The sequence below is a fragment of the Taudactylus pleione genome, unplaced genomic scaffold (genome assembly GCF_031769625.1).
Source record: "Taudactylus pleione unplaced genomic scaffold, aTauple2 ptg000026l, whole genome shotgun sequence".
NCBI classification, from domain to species: Eukaryota; Metazoa; Chordata; class Amphibia; order Anura; family Myobatrachidae; genus Taudactylus; species Taudactylus pleione.
This window is the reverse complement of record NW_028284428.1, coordinates 31,063,823-31,072,009: the sequence shown is the minus strand read 5'-3', so window position 1 is coordinate 31,072,009 and position 8,187 is coordinate 31,063,823.

The window sequence follows — 8,187 nt, the reverse complement described above, 5'->3', positions numbered from 1 at the left end:
GCATGTACTTACTGACAAACAGACACTTAGACTTTAATGCTGTAGACTCGACACCAGACTCTGTTGAACTTGGATGCTACATGGAAAGTAAGCCGATATGTTGACAACACCAAACCTTTTACCCCAAGTGCTTCATTTACCCCAAATACAGTATCTAAACCCCTCTGACATATTATGGAAGCAAAACAGTTGGGCCTAAGCTAAATTCCTGGTTGCCATCAGACAACATGGCAGCCAAAGTGAAGTCCACAAGATGACCACCTACTGTTGACTTTTATTCAACAAAACATAAACACTGCAGTAGATAATGGTTTACTTACTTATTCAATGCCTGCCTGTGGGCCTTCACAAATATTCAATCCTCCATCAGCCCTATTCTTATGCCTGCAGCCTAAATAAGTGATTGACCTTCAACCAGATGTAGAAGACCTTTGATAGCTCAAATTCTTTAGGTTGATCCAAAATGTGTCTAGCATGATGGAAAATATATTGGTTGAGTACTGGTGAACCTGGCAAAAGCCATCCTCATCCAACCTTGACTGTACCTCAAGGCAACCGGCTTTGAGACAGGAAATTTCTCACCCAAGCTAGGCTCAACCACAATAAATAAGTTGAAGAAGAAGAAAATAAATATAGCTAACCAATATAAGCTTTTAAGAAAGCAAATACAAATGTACACACAGACCAATGTGTGATGGTAAATTGGTTATGATAGCAGTAAGTCCATGGGTCCTATACCAAATAGGGCACTTTTGGTGGGGAGTTTGCATGTTCTTTATATGACTGCATTCATTTCCTCCTGGTGCTCAGTTTTTCTCCCATGATCCAAAAATTACTGGCTGGTTACTGTTAGAATATATGGTAGAAAATGCTATAATCTTTACTGGGGCAGCAAAATATGTATGATTAAGATATAAAAAACCCAAACAAATGAATTACATGCACTTTATTAATAAAGTGATTAATCATTACCAGGTTAGGTTCAGGCACTAGGGGGGGAGGTTTGGGTAGGGAGAGGGGGAGGGTTAGCATACCGACCAACAAGTGTCGGTATGTTAACCCTGTCGGGATCCCAGCATCGGGAATCTGACCGACAGGATCCCGACTATCAGTATTTCATACCAATCCCCTATTTTTATATATTTGTCAATAAATATAATAACTCCATCTGATAACTTGGAAAGTATCTTTACAATGTGATTACTGTAATCAATGAAGTGTTATGTGTTACAAAATTTACAGTAGTATACAGAATGCTGCAAAAGTTTAAACTGGTACTTTGGGTGTGAGTGTCAAGCAATGTGAAAAGTGTACAAGTAGAGATGTTGCCCATAGTAACCAATCAGCTTCCAGGTAGGATTTATCAAATACATTCTATAAAATGATAGGTAGAAGCTGATTGGTTATCTTCTCCACTCTTTTAACTACTTGATACATCTGCCCCTACTGTGTAGTACTCTGTGCAGAAATAAAAAAAGAATTGCCAACAAATTGAGGCAGAGTTTGAGCAGAAGTGGAATTTCCCAAACTATGGAGGGGCTATTGATGGTAAGCATGTTCGAATGATGCCGCCGCCAAAAAGTGGTTCTTACTTCTAAATTATAAATGCTTTACTAATAGCCATTGAAGCTGCGTTGAACCAAACTAAATTCCATGATCACCTGAAATGCGACACATTACACTCATCATCTTCAACTGAAACAAAATGGGGACAACATTTTGCATTTGTGGCAAATGAGACATTTGCTCTTTCAATATTTTAAAGCCTACTAACCCCTAAAAGGCACGTTTTTAACTACCATTTATCAAGAAATAAATTGGAGCAAATATGGTCTGATTATTGACAATGACAACACACACTAGTACATGATATTGTGACATTTTGGCTGACATATATCAGAAATGCTGAACAATCGGATAAACGGAGCTGAGCATTTTGGTGTTTCCACAAAAAGCAGACAATTTGCAGAATATTCATTGATCGTACCTATAATTGTATAATAGGAAAAGAGAAACGTTCTCTAACTACAGATATTTTTCTTCCCTTTGCTTCTTGTTTGCTTACATTTTTATATTCAATGTTTGATTAACGTTTTATGTTTTTGCACTGTAACAGGGACGTTTAAAGAGCGCAGAGGGTCCGACTGCAGAATCGGTGCAGGCCCCCTCCTCTCTGGTAGTGCAGTAGATGGCATGGTGCCAGAATCTACTGCGTATGCACTAGTCTCCAGGAAAATGGTCTCTGTGCCTTTTTCCCAAAGACATATCTACTACGCATGCACAAGTCACTAGGAAAATGGGCGCCACCATTTTCCATTTTTCCTTTGACTTTTGCTGCTCTGCAGCACTCTGGAGACTGCAGAGAGATAAGTATAATTACATATGGGTGCAAGGTTTGTGGGGTGGGCCCCCCTGGACCCAGGAGCCTGTGTGCACTGCACACCCTGCACCCATCATTAATAAGCCATTGCACTATATATACGCACAGATGTTTCTACAATTAAGAACTTTAGAATCCTTGTCAATTACAAGTTGCTTGTCATCTTCTATATAAATGCACCTTGTTGAGTACTCAATGTTGATCTATTATGATTCTTTGTGATACTTGAGTGCACTGGTGTTTATTATTTCATTTTTTAGTGCTGTTTCTACCACAAATTATGAAAAAAAATAATAATTTAATGTTTAACATTTTTAATGCATTTTCACTGTAATTCCAGCAGGTGTAATTGTTTGCAATCAGTAGCTATAAATAGTAACAATAGGTGTAGCATTGGTGGCAGAAAATACCAAGTACAGGGGCTTTAAGGGCAGATTTATATACTGCATTGGTTTAGGGCTTACTTCTTTCCTTCTCACTGTGCCCACAGAAATACCAAGAGGGCTTATTATAGAAGTCTTGTAATTTTGGAGTCCTCAGAAGGGCAGATAGTGCTGAAATGGAATGTATAATGGATGTTAGGTGTAAGGGGATATTCCCAGGTTTTCACCATTCATAGCAGAATAAAATATTTGCTTGCTAACAGATGATTAACTGAAGAAAAAATAATTAATACAAACAAATTAAATATAATAATGTACAGTTTATCATATGTAAAATTAAATGGGAGTCCAAAAAAGTGTTAAGGTATTAAAGACCTACAAAGGGACCTTTCATTCTCTCTGCATAAAGTGACAATTCAAAGAACCGTCTGTCTTTATAGATTACTAGAATCTGCAGAATCTATTCCCGCTCGCCTAAAAGTAGAGGGATTAGACACATGTAAAGTGAATAATTAAATAAAGAAGCCAGAAGAAATACCAAGGATGACATAATATTTACAGACACTGCTTAATTTACTGGATTGAGCATTGTAGGGACATTGCTTTCTCACATTCTTGCTGATGCAGAGTTGGAAGTAAAACAGATATACATTACTCAAAGAAACATGCATAGAAAAAGAGTGTATTTTGCCCATATAGAGAGCTGTACACATCTCTGCATGCACATGGTTTACTAGTGATCATCAACATTCGTGTGTACTTGCTCCTGTCCTATAGGTGCAGAAGATAAATCACTGTTATGAATTACACCATAAGCTTGTGCTAAACCCATAGGACAATATGAGAACCAAATGGTGGTACTCCAGTAGTGGAAAATTAGGTCAGTAATATGTACAGTATAAACACCATACCCATAGTAATATCTGATAATAATTAGAACCACTGGTGAGCAGTTCTGCCTCACTGCAAATGCCAAATTAAAAAGAAAGTATATTTACTTTACCAGTGCCGTATCAGTGAGATTTTGTGGCCTGTGCCGACCCCTCCCACAAACATACGATGCCATGATGAAAGGGTGGGACCGCAAGCACCAGGAAGTACAGCACATCATTAGAATGCTCTGGGCAGCTGTACAGGCTGCAGCATGTGTTTTCAGGCACCCTGCAAGTCATATGCAGGTGACGGGAAGCGATGAGACCGCCCCCAGTGTAACATAAAGTCATAAGCCCAGAGCATGCCTGTGCTATGGCACCCCCTCCCCCACCCTATTCTGAATTTGCTAAACTGGGATTGGCCAGCATGTGAGGCAAATTTGAAACAAACAAAAAAATCAAATGGTCTTGAGCTCTTATGCTGGATAATAAATGGGAAATTTCATGAAAATTGAATTCTATGTGATATGCCGCCACTACGCGCATATCCAGCACCATTCTGGAACAGCCGATTGTGCCGAAATTGGTAATTGAATCCCCCCAATGACTTTCTGCTATAGTGTACATAAATCACAATGCTCATAGAGAATAATAGTATAACAGGTAGATACTGGATATGGATATTAATACCCCTCCACATACCACTTTTATGCCACCAGACCCACTCCACATACCATTTTTATGCCAACAGACACCTCCACATCCCTTTTTGTTCCATCAGCCCCTCCACATCACCTACCACTTTTATCATTATGACATTAGAAACTTCTGCTCCACGTACCCCTTATATGGTATCCTACTTCTCCATATGATATGCCCCTTGTATGCCATTACACTCATCCAACTCCTGGCATGATTTAAGACCTCTGTCTGTTTTATGATTTATTGATAAATAACTTTTGATATATTTATCTATCTATCTAACTTTAGAATATAAGCTCTCAAACTTGTACAAGATTCCAAACACAAAAAAGTAATAACATTAATGGATATGGTATCACTATACGTGACAGCATGATATTGTGATAGGAGTGTTTGGGAAGTACTCTGGGGTGGTTTAAGAGAGGAGGGGGCATGTGTGTAAACTCTATGTAGGCCCTCTGCTCTCTGACAGCGTAGTAGACTCTGGTTTTGTGCCAGAATCTAGTGTGCATGCGCAGGTCTAAGTTACTGGAGACATCTCCACTGTGCATGCACAAATCACCGGAAAAATGGCTGCCACGCTATTTCCCTTGTGACTATAGTCTGCAGCACTAGCCGACACAAGACCCTGGAGAGGTAAATATAAGTACATGGGTGCAGGGAGTGTGGTGTGGTCACTGCACACCCTGCACCCATTATAGATATGCCAATGGAATGACTCCAATCATAATAAAACACAGAAAAAAACACAAAAATTAGTTCACTACGGGCCTGATTCTGAGTCAGACAATTTGAAAAATGTGGATGTAGTGAGCAGTTTTACACAACTGTGAACGCGTAATATTGTGAAATATCACTTTGCACATGTGAAAATTGTGCTATATGAAGTCACATGGATCTCCATATGTCTCTCTGTGTGTGTGGTCACTATTGAAAGACTAATGGGTGGCAACCAGGTGAAGAGTGTTCTTGGGGTGGGCAAAACATAATTGAATTTTGGTACCCCTAGATATACTGTATATTTATATATGCCGCAAAAGGGGGATCTGGGGTGATACAGCAGGGGTGCAGCATGGGGGGGTTGTAGGTGCTGTGACAGAGGGGTCAAGGGTGCTGCGAGGGGACAGGTCAGGGTGCCACTAATGGGGGACATTTGGTTCCAAGGGGGAAGAGACAAAGTACAAAGAGTGAGCTGAGGGTTAAGGGAGAAGGAATATGTAAAGAGGGAGGGGAGGGGAGCACAAGGCTGGGCCCAGAGAAGGGGTCAGTCTGCAGTTACTAACCACTGTAGGGTCAGACCTATGTGGAGTGGGGAGGAGGGAGAAGGCAGGCAGAGAAGGGCTGTGGGGAGGGAGGAGGTGTAGTAGCTGGAAAGTAGAATATCTCTGTGCCCAGCCCCATAGTAACCCTGCTCCCAACAACCCAATACATATACTGCACTGATGCCTCTCAAATGATTTGTGGATTTGAGTTGCCCCCCCTGTTCTGGTGCCTTTGATTATATGGTAAAAATTAATTTCCACAGGAATGTTTTACATAAATCATGCATCTTCGGACCGTACGCACAGTGATCTGAAACTTTTTCAGTTGCAGATTTGCTACCTAACATGAGGCTGTTGGTAATCCAAATACTAATGATGATGGCTGCATCTTCACTCGCTAACACCATGGGCAGGATATGATCATAGGCAGTCACAGGGTTTTGATAAGAGGTGTGTGGGACATACAAACTTACAACACCACCTCCCTGGCACAGACTGCACAACTGATCTCCACATAACCTCCTTGTCCTGGTTAGTACTCCTCTGCTCCTGGGTCTTCTTCCCTGCGAGAGACTCTGATGTCTCAACAATGGGACACTGTGAAGTCCAGAACTGCTGCTACATTGTCAGGTACTGCTGCTGCGAGACCCTCTTCTCAATCACAGTTGCACTGGTGGTGATGGGGGGCAGATGTACTGGTAGTGAAGGGGGTAAAAGTACAGGTGGTGAGGGAGCACAGGCTCAGGTGGTGAGAAGGATAGAGTCACAAGTGGGAAGGAATGCAGAGGCACAGATGTGAAGGGGACAAAGGCACAAGATGGGTGGGATGTAGAGGTACTGATGGGGAGGGGACAGAGATACAAGTGGAGATGGATGCAGAGGCACAGGATGGAGTGGACACAAGTACCAGTGGAGAGGGAGGTAGAAGTCCAGGTGGGTTGCTTGCAGAGGCACTGGTGAGGGGGTGTAGAGGCACTAGTGGGAAGGGAGTCAGAAGTACAGGTGGGGAGTAGGCACTGGTGATAAAAGGGCCGTGGAACATATTTTAATGGGTCAGTGGCATGACTGCTGCAGTCACACATAGGCAGCTACATCTGATGTATATCAAATATGCTCATACAGGTGGAATCCAGCATGGTGGCACACTCCCAGCGTCCCAGTGTTTCCTGGGCTTTTCCAGTAAGAGCGCATCAGGCAGGGAGAACAGCAGTGGTCAGGTGGAGGTGCAGAGAGGTGAGGTCAGGGGGTGCAGCATGTGGACAGTAGTGCTGTGTGACCGCTACATATACTGCCTCAAAGGCAATCAGTATCTCATACATCATTTAAAAGTCACGTGACACACGCATCGGTGATCCTGGTGGGTGGCATCAGAGTCTGTCTGACACCACCCACCAAGACCACTATGGCATGATTTGTATGACTTTTGAGTGACACACACACTCTGTGTGTGGACAAATATATACAAAATTGAGCACTCCTCTAAAGTATATACAATAGTCACTTAAAACCAGTCCAATCTTTCTGGTAATATCCGTAATCTCCTTTATTGAGGTAATTCTTTAATATGTTTCAATCTTAAAATACACAATATTCCTTTTTCGACACACTAATATATACCCCTTCAGTGTCAGACAGCACTGCAAAAAGTCACAGTAAGGGATCTCCAATTGTGAAATACTGTCATATTTATTTCCACTTCAGCAAATAATGCACATCATAGAAAATCATCACAGATAAAAACAAGATGGCAGCATACCAGAATTAACCTTTTAAGAAAGGCACAGTGATAAGTATTATGGGTGATAATGCTACCCCAAGAAAATTCACCTTCCCTGTAGGTTGACAGGTCCCTTCAAAGGTTCCAAGTAATGGCAGCTCCCACAGATAACCAACGCATTTCAGCTTAACAGCCTTTGTCAAGGTATGCCTGTGTTTACTGATCCTTAGTATATATAGGGGTATTTAGTAATCCCGCCCCTCCCCTTTATTTTGGGTGTGGTCCGGGATAGTGTGTGTTACTATTCTTTAATCTGTACTTACCCCCAGGGAGATTGCTCTTTGATAATAGAGTTTATTGCTAGCCAATAAAGGGTTTTAAGTCAAAGGGACATATCTTAAAAGCTTTTAAGTTGTGGCTGTGTGTTCCACCTATTGGAACGCACGCCACTTCTGCCCGAAGTATGGCTCTTTCCCTGGTTGTGCATTTCACTTGCTGGAATGCACACCGCAATTTCTGGAATGGCGCTCTTTTCACCTGATCAGCTGTTCTATTGTCTCTTTTCGGCTTCTGCACATGCTCTTCATTCCATCTCTGGAATGCAGTAGTGTGAAAGTCCTACCTTATTTACCATACTTAGATTCATTGGGGCATATTAAATTGGGTGTGAGAATAACAAAAATCCCACACCTGCAAGGTTTTTCCTGTAGATGCGGGATTTTTGCTACTCAATAAGGTGCATGTTTTGTTTTATTTGTGAGCCGGGAGGTTTTTTTCCTCGCAATCTCCAGAGCAAGTGTGATTTTTCCTACAATCATTAATTTTAGGAAAAATCAGTGGGACTTGCTCTGGTACTCTGGCGGCACCCCCG